This window comes from Drosophila busckii, chromosome X, assembly GCF_011750605.1.
Source record: "Drosophila busckii strain San Diego stock center, stock number 13000-0081.31 chromosome X, ASM1175060v1, whole genome shotgun sequence".
NCBI classification, from domain to species: Eukaryota; Metazoa; Arthropoda; class Insecta; order Diptera; family Drosophilidae; genus Drosophila; species Drosophila busckii.
Window position 1 is genome coordinate 4,901,777 of NC_046608.1, and position 14,707 is coordinate 4,916,483.

At 39.4% G+C, this 14,707-nt stretch overlaps 1 non-coding gene across 1 annotated transcript; it reads right to left on the reverse strand.

Annotated features, from left to right (window-relative positions):
- Nucleotides 1-12,464: 12,464 nt before the first annotated feature.
- Trnac-gca lies at nt 12,465-12,536 on the reverse strand. Its single transcript has one exon. It is a non-coding gene; the product is annotated as a tRNA-Cys (tRNA).
- Nucleotides 12,537-14,707: the final 2,171 nt, after the last annotated feature.

Consider the following 14,707-nt stretch of genomic DNA (forward strand, 5'->3'; position numbering starts at 1 on the left):
AAAAACGCATTGAGCGAAAATGGCATAAGATAAGCAAAAGCAAGCATATGAATAAAAATTTCAAGCAAGCTGCTAAAACTCAGTGCACTTTGCTTTATCAATTATGAAACATTTGTCATTTTTTAGTGCAAGATTACAATTGTTATAAACTTAGTCAAAGCAGCTGCAGACAATAATTATAGGTAAGTATTATTAAAATTAATAATTAATTATGATGGTGATAATGCGCGCACTTATTTATTCAGTCGTTCTTATTTATTCAGTCGCCGCGTCGCTGCTCGCGCTCGATCGCGCAGCGCTGCTGCTGCAGCCGAACGAGAGATAGAGCGTGACCGTTTCATTGCTTAGAGAGCGCTCAGCTTAGCTTTTTGCGTACTGCGCACCGCTTTCTCAATCGTCAAGAGTCGAACAAATCGGCCACCCACACATGTGAGCTTCGCTTCGCTTTTTTGCTGCTCTTCGCTGCTCGCCTCTTTCGTTCGTTTGCTTGCGCTCGATCTCTCACTCTCAGCGCTGCAGCTGCGACCGAACGAGAGCGCAGCCTTTTCATTGCTTAGAGAGCGCTGCTGCTGCGACTAAACTTGAGCGTAGCCATGATAGAATAATACAAGGTAGCGGACTGCGCTCTTAGGTTACTTAGCTTCTCTTCCTTTTTGCTGCTTTCTCGCACTCGCAGATTTCGTTTTGTATACGGTGTGAGCGGGAGCGAATGAAGCTAAGTACCCAAACACTCAAAAAGAAGAGCGCAGTCCGCTACCTTCTACCATGAGCGTAGCCCTTTCATTGCTTAGAGCGCGCTTAGCTCAATTAGCTGTGCATTCTACGAAGAGCGTAAAGCGTGAGCGGATTTTGTTTTGAAAATTAGTGCACGCAGACTTGAGCTAATCAGCATCAGCTGATTTATTTTTCTTCAAAGCAATTGAGCTAATGTGTCTGCATTGAGCGTATTCTAATGCTGAAATGCTCTTATTTGCAGAATTACTAATTGAATTGCAAGTTAGATTAAATGGAAATGGAGCTGGTTTTTGCTTTGTATATGATTTTATGGATACATATATTTTCTGACCTGGAAGACCCCAATGCTCTGTGGGAACTGAGTCTAGTAGTTGCTGGACGAGCCGTAAGCACTGGCATTCTTGGTCTTGGGAATTTTAAGGGACCAGAGCGATAATTCGCTTGCAAGGACTGAAGTTAGAGAAGTGCGAGCGCCTCGTTGCTGGGCAGAAGCTCAGCTCGATCTTGATGTTGATGTTGATGTTGTAGTTGTTGATGAGCTTTAGATTCTGATTGATAAATAAATAAAGTCTGCGGAATTAATTTTTGAAGCTTAAAGTGCGCCTCATTGATAAAGAGTTTCAGATTTTCAGGTGCTATTAAATGGAAGATGAATAAAAAAATATATCAATTAGCTAAACAGTTTATAAAGTGTTTAGAAGCTGCTGCCCACCCACTAAACTAAATGCTAGCTACGCCCATGTGCAGTGCAATAATGTGCTAGAGAGCGATTGAGCGAGCGAGATAGATATAGAGCCTGGCACGTAGACACAACACGCATACATATTTATTATGTTATCGAAATAAATCACAAATAAACATAAATAAACAAAGCAGCAGCAGCAGCAGAGCCAAATGCCTAAGTAGATTTGTCAAAAAGTACGAAGCACACACACACATACACACGCATACGTGCGTCAAGTGCGCCGTAAAGTATGCAAAAATGTTACACAAATGAAAATAACTTGAGCAAAAGTTGTCATCCGCTCAAGTCGCTTTCAACGCAGTCGGTCCAGCCGCATGACAAGAATTTATGAGCCCCCCAGCCCCCAAAACTGAGAGCTCAGTGCTTTGCAAAATGTCAATGCCTCACACACACACACAGAGACGTAGAGACACAGACACATACGCATACATCATAAGGCACTTGGCTGCCTTTTGCCTTTTTTTTTTGTTCGTCGCATATTTTTGGCCACATATCAAAATAAGTCTGATGATCCAATAAAGTGCTTATAGCTTGGCGGCAGCGGCTTAAAGGGCTGCTCACTGTCACATTAGTGACGCACACACACACACACACACACGGATACAGACACAGACATACACGTATATAGATAATACAGTGCGCCTTTTTGCATAGCATACTTTTGTGGGCAACTTGTAATGAAAATAAATGCGTTACATTTCAATACTTTCAGCCTCTGCCGGCTCCCACACACTGCCTGCCAACTGTTTCGTCTGTCTCTCTCTGCAAATGCAATTTTTGATTTATGTGCGTGCACATATATACATAAGCAACTGTGTGTGTGTGCGTCTGGCTTTGACATTTGTTCAAGACACGTGAAAATATTTCGAGTGCCTGCTAAACCAAAACTACTTCAGACTTTGCAATAAGACGCGCCACAATTCGCTATCTACACACACACACACACACACGCGCATGCATGTGTGTGTGTGTGTGTGTGTAAGCGGCACGCAAAAGAAATGATTTATTTGCGCATTGCTTACATTTCTACATCTTCGACTGCTGGGCGGCTGCTTTTAATACATTTTTCTCCTTTCGGCATATTTGGCGTTCCATGCATGACAAATTGTTAAGAAAACTCCAGCACACACACACACACACACCCTTTTGCTCGCCATGCATGTGCCGGCTGCTGCTTATCAACGAAATGTACTCAAGCAAAATTCCACAAATAACGCGCAGCCAGCGCCAGCGCCACTTGCAGCTTCAGACTTGACTTGGGCCATGGGTGTAGAGCTTAGTGGCGTAAAGGGGGTGAGTGTGGGCTGCGTAGCTTATGCATAAGCAGTTCATTGAGCTGACATTGAGTGTCTTTGATTTATGTGCAGCGATCATTGCCAAAGGTGTAGCCGTTTGTATCTTTAAGATACATTCCCCCTCATTCTTTAGCTCTCTCTCTCTCTCACACATATGTGTGCCACTAACTGCGTCACGTGCCAGCAACAAAACAAGAATTTCATTTAGATTTGCATTTGAGGCCAAAGCCATAAACTTTAAGTCCAGACTTTAGCTTAAGTTACAACAATTTGAAGCGATTTGCCCATTGGCACATTCGTTTCTTATGCTGCTTGCTTTCTTTCATACTTTCTTTCTTTCTCTTTCTATGCTTTACGCCTTTTTTTTTTAGCTGCGCTCAGCGTTTTAAGCAGCCACATCCTGCCACGCCCACACGGCCCACAGCGAGAGTAAAGCTCTGTGCCACTGGCAGCAACAAATCAACGGAAACGGAAGTGGCAATGGAAATGGAAATGCTCAACAACGAAGCAAATGATGCGAAAGCGTCGCCAACACGCCACAGAGGTGTGAAAAACGCGCTCAACACACACACACACGCACACACACAAAAAAAATTATGAAAAATAACACAAAAAATGTTAACGTTAGTCACAGACCCACAGATACACACACACACACACACACACACACATGTGCATTAGAATTTTTGCATGCAACTCAGTTTGGTTACCATTGAAAATACTTGAGTTTGTTTAAAAAAACTATTAAGAAATCTTAAAATACTACTAAGTATATTAAATTAAAATATATTTTATTAACTAACTGTCTTAAATATTATTTCGATTTAAAAAATATAGAAAGTATTTTTTGATTCTTAAATTTTTAAATAACTTATGGAAATCGTGGTTTGGGTAGGCAAGAATTTTAAATAAATATTAAATAAAAAAGTTTTTAATGATTCTTAATTGCTTCTTCTTATTCTTCTTGAAAAATTTAATTATTCGCAGCTAATAATTCAGTCAATTGATTAAAAAATGTTGTAAGCTGTTGAAATAAATAATTCTATATGTAATTTTATATGTTTAATAGCTAAAAAATGCTTTAGTAAAGAGTTGAATTAATAATTAAAAATATTGTTGGTTACTTATATTAAAATATTGTATATAAAAATCTTTTATTGATTAATTCAATTCAATTTTCAATATTTATGCTGCTACTAAACAAAAATTTATAACATATTTTGCTATTGCTGTTATCAGCAGATCTATCGATCCTCTTGCTTGAGCGAGCGCTGGCGTTAAAACTGTTTCTCATTGCTTCCTGTTCTCTCCAGCTCTATCTCTATCTCTTTCAATTTGTGCTTTGGCTTTCTCTTTTGCTCATATTTTGTGCGCTTGCGAATTCTTTTGATTTATGTTAATTTGAATAAGTGCGCACCATCTATTTTTTGTCACCAACTCATTGCTGACTTTCTCACACACACACACACACACACACACACACACACATTGAAACGCTGATGTTAGCTACAGTAAACACGCCCTAACGCCACCCCAATCTCTTTTTTTTTACTCCTACTTCCGTGATGCGTTTTGCAGTTGGTTGGCAGCTCTACTTCTTCTTCTTCTGCTGCGTCTACTTCTATTTACTGCTACATCCACTTCCATATCCTTTGGCTTCCAGCTCCCAGCTCTTCATCATCGTCAACTCATACTGAAGCTTTTTCTCTCTATGTGTGTGTGTGTTTCCTTTGGCTGGCTTCGCTGCTACCTGCGCTCTCCACGCTCCATTTCTCCATTTCTTTTCTGCCACGTTTCATTTTGTCAACGGCGCGTGAAAAAATCTTTTGATAAAGCGCAAATAGTTTGTTTTATACAGCGACTTGTCCCACAAAGCTGCTGCAGCTCCTCGGTTAAAGCTCCAAAGTGTTGGAGCTTGACTTGCTCAAAAATTAATTTCAAAATATTTATAAAATTAAGTAGACAAATTAACAAACGCACCACAGCAATAACTCAAAACAACAAGTAGAACGCGCAGAACTTAGAGCAAATATTTTGCATATTAAGAAAAACTTTTGGAGTAATCGAATTCAATTAATAAATATTTTAATTAATTGTTGTTTAATTAATTTTGAGACTGGTTTGTTTAAGAAAAAATATGTAAACCAAATAAATAAATATACGTTCGAATAAGAAGTTAGGCTAGTAGCACATTTAACACAAGTAAGGAAGAATAAACAATCGTCTACCCTACAGTGAATTCTAAATAAGCTGAGGGGTTAGGCGGCCAAGTTTTTAATACTTAAATTAAAATAATTATTGCTTAAATCAAACGATATTTTATGCTGGTATACAAAAGACAAATATTTTATAATTGAATAAGAAATGAAGTTAGGCAGACTTTCTACTAGACTAAAACAGAAAAAAATTGGTAAATCTATAAAGTCTAGAAGAGACAAGTCTACTAATCAACTCTAAATAAAGCTGAGCAGAGCTGATTTTAAAGACTTACTTGTATTAACAAATTCATTAATGTATATCAAAAATGATTAAATGAGAACTAAAGTTAGAGGCAGCTGCTAATTGACTAAAAAGGAATCAGAGCCTTCGAACCTTCGATGTCTAGATCCGGAAAGACTGAACTCTAACTAAAGCTAAGCCGATCTTATACCTTGTTCCCGCTTTTAAATCGCATTAGCGCTTAAAACTAGCTCTGCATATTTCATAAACTAATTCGTTGATTATGAGCCCCCACCACTTCCCCACTCACTAAACTAAAGACTACGCCCCTGTGATATTCATGGCTCATGCTCATGCTCATGCTCATGCTCATGCTATTGCTATAACTATAACTACTTTAGCGCATTTGCTTACCCCTTCTGGCTTTTAAGCTAAGCTCACCCCAAACCGCTTAAGCGTCTTCACACTTTGCTGCGGTAGCCTCTGAGCTAAGCTAATAAGCCAGCCACTTTGCCAAGGACTCCCCCCACTCCCCACTCTAAGTCAACCTCAGGCGACTCAAGAATTTTCTTTTCCTCTGCCTTTTTTCTTCTGCTGCTGCTGCTGCTGCTGCACGCTCGTCAAACGGAAATCAGATTTGTGTGTGTGTGTCTGTCTGTCTGACCGAGCGCCTGATTTGTTTGCATAACAAAGGATTTGGCAAGGACATGCGTGCCAGTCTATCAAAACTAATGTCGAACTGCCACTGTGGGCGACAAGTCGAAGGCGAAATCTGAAAGGCCCGCTGGGCAGAGAGAAAGAGAGAGAGAGAGAGAGCGACCAACTCTCAATGAGAACTCAAACCTTTGAGATGCTTAAAGTGTGTCAGTCTCCCCACCCAGCTCCCTTCTTGGGTGGGATTTCTTTTTATTCTGTGTGTCTGTCTGTCTGTTTACCCCGTTTGCTGAATGTACAATTTTTATTGTTCGTGTTTCTCTTACGCTTACACTCTACTTTATTGCCAGCGGGCGGTCGCTTTGGTCGCTCGCTCGCTCGCTCAGTCGGCTGGGTGGGGTGGGTGGGTGTTTGGCTTGGGTTTTCGTTCGTTTTGGACGCGCATCTTTGACTCTGCGACGCGTCGACTTTTTGACTTTTCCCACATGTCGTATCAGCGGCTTTTCCCGTGTGGCCTTCGTCCGTCCGTATTTTGCGGCATTTTTTGCCCCTTTATTATTATTTATTTTATGCCGCGGCGCTCTTCGCTCTTCGCTCTTTTTTTTTGTAAAATTCCACGCGCGATTTTGAACGCATGGCCGCGGGGGTTTCAACTCCCTTTCACTATCTGGCGCTGCTTTTTCGCCTGGATTCGTATTATTTCGTATTTAAAAATAGATTTGCATTTGCTACTCTCTCTCTCTATGTGTGTGTGTGTGTGTGTGTGTAGCGTGTCCAATTGATTTATGGTTTTTGTAAATAACAAACGAACGAACAGTACAACAACAAAAAAATGGCTAGGAAAATTGTAGCAAAAAAGGTTGCGCCGCGGGGCGGTGGGCGGTGGGCGACTGGGTGGTCTGAAGGGGGTGTGTGTGTGTGTGGTTACTTTGCGGTTTTTGCTGCTGCGTTTTCAACTTCAACTTCAGCTCTCGGAGCTGTGTGTCTCTCTCATTTTATTTCGTTGCGCCCTTCAGTGCTTTGTGTGCAAGGTTTATTGACTTTTCAAACTGATCCTTTGGGTGTCATTGCTGTTATTGTTTGCATTTTAAACTTGACCCAAACTGATGGACACTGATAGGCAAAACAGACTTGACTATATATTTTACACTTGACTTCGATACAAATTAAAGCGCGCAAGCCAAAAATAAATAAAAATAAATGAATACAAGAGAACGACAGAGACAAAAGTAAAACACACACAAATAAATTGATGTCATTTTCGTTTTCGTTACGTCTCAAATGGAATTAGTGGCAACACAAAAAAACAAAAAAAAAAAAAACAGAAACAAAAATAAAAGCGACAACGAGCGACGACAAATCCAACCCAAGCTCAGTGGCAGGCTAAAAAGAAAAGCAGACGGCAAAGACGGCAATGAAAACGCAGATAAACATATTCGCGAATTTGTTATTATCAGAAAAATATTGCGCAAATAAAAGGGAACAAGGGATGGGAGCTGAAGCTCAAGCGAGGGGGGGGGATGCGGTATATGTTACAAGCTTAAGCGTATGCAAAATTTTCGAGGGGTTGGGTGTGGTGTTTTTTTTTGCTAATTCCCTAGCGACTGCATGTGACGCGTTTTGCATGCGGTTTTCGCGCTTTTTCCTCACTCACACTCACTATCTCTTTCTATGTGTGTGTCTGATATGTGCCTTATACAGGTATTTTAAGAGTGTCTGGAGTGGGTTGGGTGGGCTGCTTGGTTGGCTTTTGGCTTTGGCTGGCGCAAATTAGTTAAAAAGCCAAGACAGACAATCAAAGATCAAAACTTTCTGATAGAACAAATGGCTTCCATACACATGTGTGTGTGTCTATGTGTGTGTGTGTGTGTTTTGATTGCCGTATTATGTTGTTGTTGTTGTTGTCAGAGACTTTAACGGGCTTGCCTGTCGCTTTGCGTTTGATTTGCCTCACATTTGATAAGCGGCGCGTCGCTTACAAAAGAACAAAAAATTCCCAACAACAATTTTTTGATAGGCTTATGTGCATGTGTAGCTCTTACTGGTTGTGGGTGGGGGGTGGGGGTTGGGTGGTTGTCTGATTGCTGTAAACTCACAGCTAAGCAGGCAGTTTGTAAGACATTCAACGAGTTAAGCTCAAAATGAAAGCCAGCCATAAATGAAGCGGGAGGACTGGGGGGCTGGCTCATGTTATTTTTAGATTTTAAGGTTTGAAGTTTTTATAGCGCAGACACAACAAGAAAATTAAACAAGCTCTAAAGCATTTAGATACATTATAAATAATATATATACATATAAATTTAAAGCTGCATTAAATTTAGTGTACAAGTGCCACTCAACACTTTTTAAAATTTAAATGCAAGTGATTTTTTAATTTGATTATACAACAAACAAACATTCAAGCAGCTTCAATTTAATGCAAGTAAATAAGTGAATTGTGTATTTAAATGTGAAAACTAGTTTAAATTTATTAATAAGCGTATTGTACTTACGGCATAGCTTGGGTTATAGTAAAAGTTAAAGACGTGTGAGTGAAAGGTAGAGCCCTGAAAATAAAATCAACAAGCAAATTTAATAATAATTTCATGCATTAAACAAATAGTTACATTCAATAGTTAAACTTGTCTGCAATTTATTTTATATAAAACTTATAATTACTTTGTATGTAAAAATTAAAGATAATACAATTGCTTTTTTAATGGAAATCATGGAAAATTGAACGTTGCCAGTTCAATTAATGGTTGAGTAATTTCTTTCTCAAAATTGGACAATGTTCTTTTCAATTTAAATGTTTAATTTACTCATGTAAATTTTAACTATCGACTTAATTTTAGTGTTTGCATATTGTTTATGTTTCTTTTTAGAATATTACTTCAACTTAGTTTATATATTTGTTCTATTAACTTAGTATTGTAAATATAAATTTAAATGAAAACAAATAAATAAACAATCGGCTGTATAATGCTACGATACAAATTTGGCTGATTATAAGTTAAGCTGTCTCTATATTAGTTTCACTTTGTTTATTTATTTTTTCTGTATTTATTTTTTAGTGTTGGTTGAACTCATCCTAAGAAATTCACAATTAATTGAATGCAGCTGCTTATAGACTTAAGCCCAGCCACATTTATTGGCTGCCTTTGCTAGCTCCTGCACCTGCAATCGGCTTAGTCCATCCACAAGAACAAGCCACGGCAACAGCAATTACAATATGGCGTTGCCTCCCACTCACCGCACCAACCACCCAACCACCCAACCACTTAAATGCCAAAAACTTTGATATATTGTCAACTATGTTGTTGCTGCGCTCGCTTCCACTCCAGACTCTGGACTCCAGACTGAAGCTGAAGCTGTAGCTGGCGCTGGCGCTGGAGTTGGAGTTGGAGGTGTGTGGGGTGCACCTTGGACTCATCCATGGTGGCGCCATTGGCCGTCGCTACTTTGTCTTGGGCATGCCAACAATAATTTTTGATTAAAGATGAATTTTTAATTTAATGTATCTTACAGATACGCAGCAGCAGATAGAAGCACAGCCAGCGAAACGTAAAAAAAGCGATGCGGCCACTACCACAGCCTCCAAAAAAAAATACAAAAAAATGAGGGAAAAAAAAGCGAACGAAATGTTTTTTAATCTCAACGGCAAACGGAAGCGGAAATCAAACGACCAGAACAGCGACTGCGACGGCGACTGCGGGCAGCGTCCAAAAGTATCAAACAAAATTTTTAATGTCTTCGCCCAGGACGAAAAATGCTGAGCCTTGTGCCTTATGCCTTCTGCCTGGTCGCCTTGTTAAAAAGCCCGCGAAATTTTCCAAGCCCACCAGCCCAACCCCCTAGATTCGGTCAGCGGCAGCAGCAGCGGCCTTTGATTTTTTCCGAAGTTTTTTCACTTTTTTTTCGAGCATTTATTTCGGGTTCGTTTTATATATTTTGTCTGTTTTTTTTTCTTTCTTTTTTTGTGTTTGGCTCATTAGGAATTTTTCTTTGCGCGAGTTTTGTTGGGAAAGCGATAAAAATTTTAAAGGCAGCAGCAGCGACCGCGACAAGCGTCCAACCCACACACACACCCAAACCACCCAACGCATTGCCAAATGGTGTTTAATGATTTATGAATAATCGCCATTTTGCATCTGAGTGATGAGTAGATGGGCCAAGGGGGGCGACCAGGGCTGGGGATGGGGGCTAAGTCAGTCAGTCAACGTGCCGACCAAAAGTCCATTTACACGTCTCGTTTGGTTTGGTTTGGGATTGGTGCGTTATCAATGCCTCCTTAGATTCTTTATTTTTTTTTTTTTTCTTTTTTGGGTGGATGCTAACAAATTTTCTTTGATAATTTTTACAACTTTTTTACATAGACAGCGGCGCGTTGTTGTTTTTATGTTTTTCCCACTTACGCGTTAAATTTTTTGACAAACAACACGCGTCAAGAATTGAGCGGGGGTGAGGGCTGGGGGGCGTGGGCGTTTGTCTTTTGACAGCTTGGACAGCGAGAATATGAAAGCAAGCGCTAAAAGTTAAGAACTTTAGACGTTCTTCAATACAAAAAAAATAAAAACATAATTTGTTAATCTGGGCGTAGCACATTTATAAAGATAAAGCTGGGAGAAGTATTGGACTTGGATATAAAATGTTGATTTAAAGTTAAAATAAAATGGAAAACTTTATAATTTCTATAATTATTATAGCTTGTAACTTTTAAATATAAAATATTTGAATCTAATTAGACTATAGAAAACATTTATTGATGTATTGGTGCCTAAAAATTATTATCAATTGCCTTTTGTTTATTGATATAATTATAATTAAAAACCTATGCAGCTGCTTCTAAACTTTTTCTCACTCTCTCTCTCTCTCTCTCTCTCTCTTTCTAGCCTTTGTAAACTACAATATTGATATTTATTTTTTTTTTATTTGGAAACCTCCTTTTGGCAAATTTATAGAAAAATCAAATAAGACGAAGCTGCTTGATGTGAAAGTTTTTCAAAGTAGGCAACAACTTTCGCTTCATGCAGATGTTGAGGAAATCTTTGAAAATAAGTTTCATTTGGCACGCTCCTCCCACTGTAAATCCAAATAGCCCCCACCCCACCCCCAACCCAACAACGCGCACTTTGCCAACAATTTCAACTTAATTAAATGCGTCTTTAATACTTTTTGGGCGTGCAGAGGCAAACAGGCAAACATACACACACACACACACACACAGACATAGTAAGTATTTATGCACACACACACACTTATGCATGTTCATATTTGTTAAAGAAAAAAGCAGAAGAGACTGCAAAGTTTTAACACACACGCTGCTCAGTTTTCCCCGCTCTCTTATATTCTCTCTCTCTCTCTCTGTCTCTGTCTCTCAGCTTACGTCCCCAGACGTGTGTCAGAGCAAATAGCGCAGCATGAAAAATCATGTTGATTAAAATTTGAAAGATTTTTGACAGTTATTATGCCAGAGGCCCAAAAAGTTGCGCGATTTCCACGCAACGAGTCAATATTGACAGTCAGGCTTTGACTTGACAGCAGCACGCCAAAAACAGAAGCGCGGCGGGGAGGGGGTGGGTTAACTTAGGAACTGTTACCAAGAGTTGGCCAAAGCCAACAACAAGCCAAGCATCAAATACAAACATATGTACATACATACTGCCAACAAATAAAAAGAAAACAACTATTTTGTGCTTTTGGCTCATCAAATTAAATTAAAATTCAAATTCAAATTTAACAGCTGCATTTACCAAATGCTAATAAGTAACAGTCACTGTGGCTTGCTATAATATTCCAACAAATTGTTGAACTAAAAACTTCAACGGCACATGTTTCAAAGCGAGGCTTCCATATTTAGTTTTAAGGCTTAATATAATAGGTATAAGCAAAGTGCGCAGAGCTCTATTTGATGCATTTACACTCCGTCTACTCTCTCTTTCTTATTTTGGCAACGCACTACACTTCACTTTCAGTACTTGTTTAATCCCAAAAAGTAAAAAAGCACAGCTGACCTACGTTCGGCCCCGCTCGTTTGCTTTACCTTCCAGCCTCACACACACACACACATTGATCTTAGTGCAAAGAACAGCTGCTGAGAGCGCACGCAGCTCAGAGAACGTAAGCAACAGTTGCTCTTGGGTTCCTTTTGCTACTTCTTCTATTTTGCTGCTCGCTTGCGTCTCGCTCTTTTTGTTTTGTATACGTGCGAGCGAGAGCGACTGCTGCTAATGCCCTTATACGCAGCACTTATACTTCGACTCATACAGTAGCAGTCAATGCTTGCGCTGCAGCTTATACCACTGCACTTATACTTCTACTTCTTATACTTATACAAATCAGCGCACATGCTTTGCTAGCGATAGCAGCAGCGCTGCTTGCGTTCGCTTGCGCTCGATCGCTCTTCGCTGCTGCTGCTGCTGCGAGCATCGCTGCCAGCGTACGCTGCTTTTGCTTTGCTCTTTTGACTGCCAGCGGACAGACACTGAGCGTCGCCATTAAATTGCCTTAGCTAAGTTAAACAAACTAATTTAAGAAATTAAAATAAATTATTTTTAGTATACAAAACAAGTTGTTGCATTCATTGCTAACTATTTTAAAAAAAAATTTATTAACAAAGGGGACACCCGGGATTGAACCGGGGACTCTTCGATCTGCAGTCGAACACTCTGCCTCTGAGCTATATCCCCTCCTATATTATTAGTAAACTGCAGCTTACAGCAATTAATTGAAAACAAACTTATATAAGTTTATATAATTCAATTGATTTGCGAAGTATAAAACTTTAAATAAAACTTAAGTGAAATTGTTGTTCGAATTACTTTAGCCAAGACTTCGATTATGGCCAAACGGCTGATGAGCAATGGAAATTGAAGCTAAGTAATTGCAATTGTAGCAAAGCTTTGTTGGGTGGCCGAACTGAGAGGGGCAGTGGGTTGGGGCTGGACGCTTTAATGTTAGCCAACAGCATTTGCAAGAAGACGTTCCAAGTCTGGGGGGGGGGACAGCTTCATTGTCTGCTTTGCGTTGCATGTGAGACGCGTTTGCTTTTAATTGTCCAATGCCCGCCCCTTGGAGCAATTACAACAACAATAACAACATGTTGGGAGCTTGACCATTTCATTAACTGACGCGCTGGCAAACCGAAAACGCTGCGGCGATTAGTTCACAGTCATAACACACGGCAGTCAGCCCAACCAACCAACCACCCACCCACTATTTGTCTAACCGCCAGAGACGCAACTAAACTATAAAATTTTATGACTTTCTACAGGCCAAACACACACAGGCACACACACACACACACACGCTCAATTGGTTTTTGGTTTTTTCCATGTTTGCAGGTAGTTTAAGCGTTTGCCCCCAAAATGCCACGCCCACACCCCAACGCCCAACGCCCACGCTGCTGTTCGTCGTTCGCCAAATTGCGCAAAATGTTAACAAGCAATTGAGCAGACAAACAAACAACTGTTGAGTGGGTGGGGCCGGGAGGCAGCAGCAGCAGCAGCTGTCGAATGCTGTCTGCATATTCTCGCTTCAAGTGAGAGGTGAGTCCTGCGTCCTGAGCCCTGCGCCCTGCAATTCGAGCTGGAGCCCGAGCCCGTGTGCGTTGATTAGTTTAACGCGTCCAACGTTGCGGAAAGTTGTGACGGCTGCGACGGCTGCTCATTAAATCGAACAGCGCCGCCTTTTGGCTTATTAGTTGTAACCTGCACTAGTTTGTGTGCCTGTGTGTGTGTGTGTGTGCCACGTCGCTTCTTCCGGTTAGCCCAGCCAATCTCCGGCTGGTCGGCTATAAAATTTCATTTTATATTGAGCTCTTGGCTGTCGTGCGCAGTTTTTATGAGCTGTAAATGCGTCCGATCGCCCCCCACCCAACCACCACACCCCCCACTACCAGCCAAGCAGCGTCTGCAAGCAGTTTTAATAACACTTTAATCCAATGCACAGCGACTTGGCATCGATAATATTCGAAACGTCTGTTGTAATTAGCAGACAGCACATTAAACAATTCAAAGCTTTAAGTTGTGCGCAGATCAAATAAAATAAATAAATAAAGCAAATACTATAAATTAACAGACAAACTTAAATGTAAAATATAATAAATATGTATTAAAAATATTTGTATTAATTAAGCAAAATTTAAATAGAATTCACCAATGCATATTAATAAATTAAGGACGAACATAGAACATAATTAACATTGCCAATTGTATGCCAAAGCTCAATGTATTTGTTTATATTAAAAAATTGCAATAATAAAATAAATTTTACATATTATGCTTGTTAATTGTTCTACATAAAGTGACTGAATTTATTTATTTATTTATTGGAATTCAAAACAGCTAAAGTTAAGTTAAAAAATAGTTCTTAGCTCATGCTGATTTATTTTTTATAATTTGTCGATTAATATTTTACTATTTGTTCATCATATTTAATTTAGTTGATGTGCCAAATATTGCAATTAATTATTATTTATTGCTGCAGCTAGATTGAAGTTTTAATTGCTTAATTTTTGATTCACTCAGTTAATTCATTTAAGTTATTAATTTATTTATTTTATAATAAATTTATTTATATACTATAATATTTTGTGTATTATTAAGTATTATTAATATATAAAAATGTTGCAATATTTAATTCGGCCAAGTCTAAGAAATTTCTCATTATAAATTGTTATTTATGCGCTTATTTTAACTCTTTTTCTTTTTGACTAGCTCTGCTCTCTCTTTGGCTCTCTCTCTGACTTGCGTTACAACACAATCAAATCTAATGAAATCAAATCAAATCAAATCATACAAATCAGGCTAAATCGCTGACGCAATTGTGCCCTTTGGCTGGCAAGTGCCGCCCTAACACA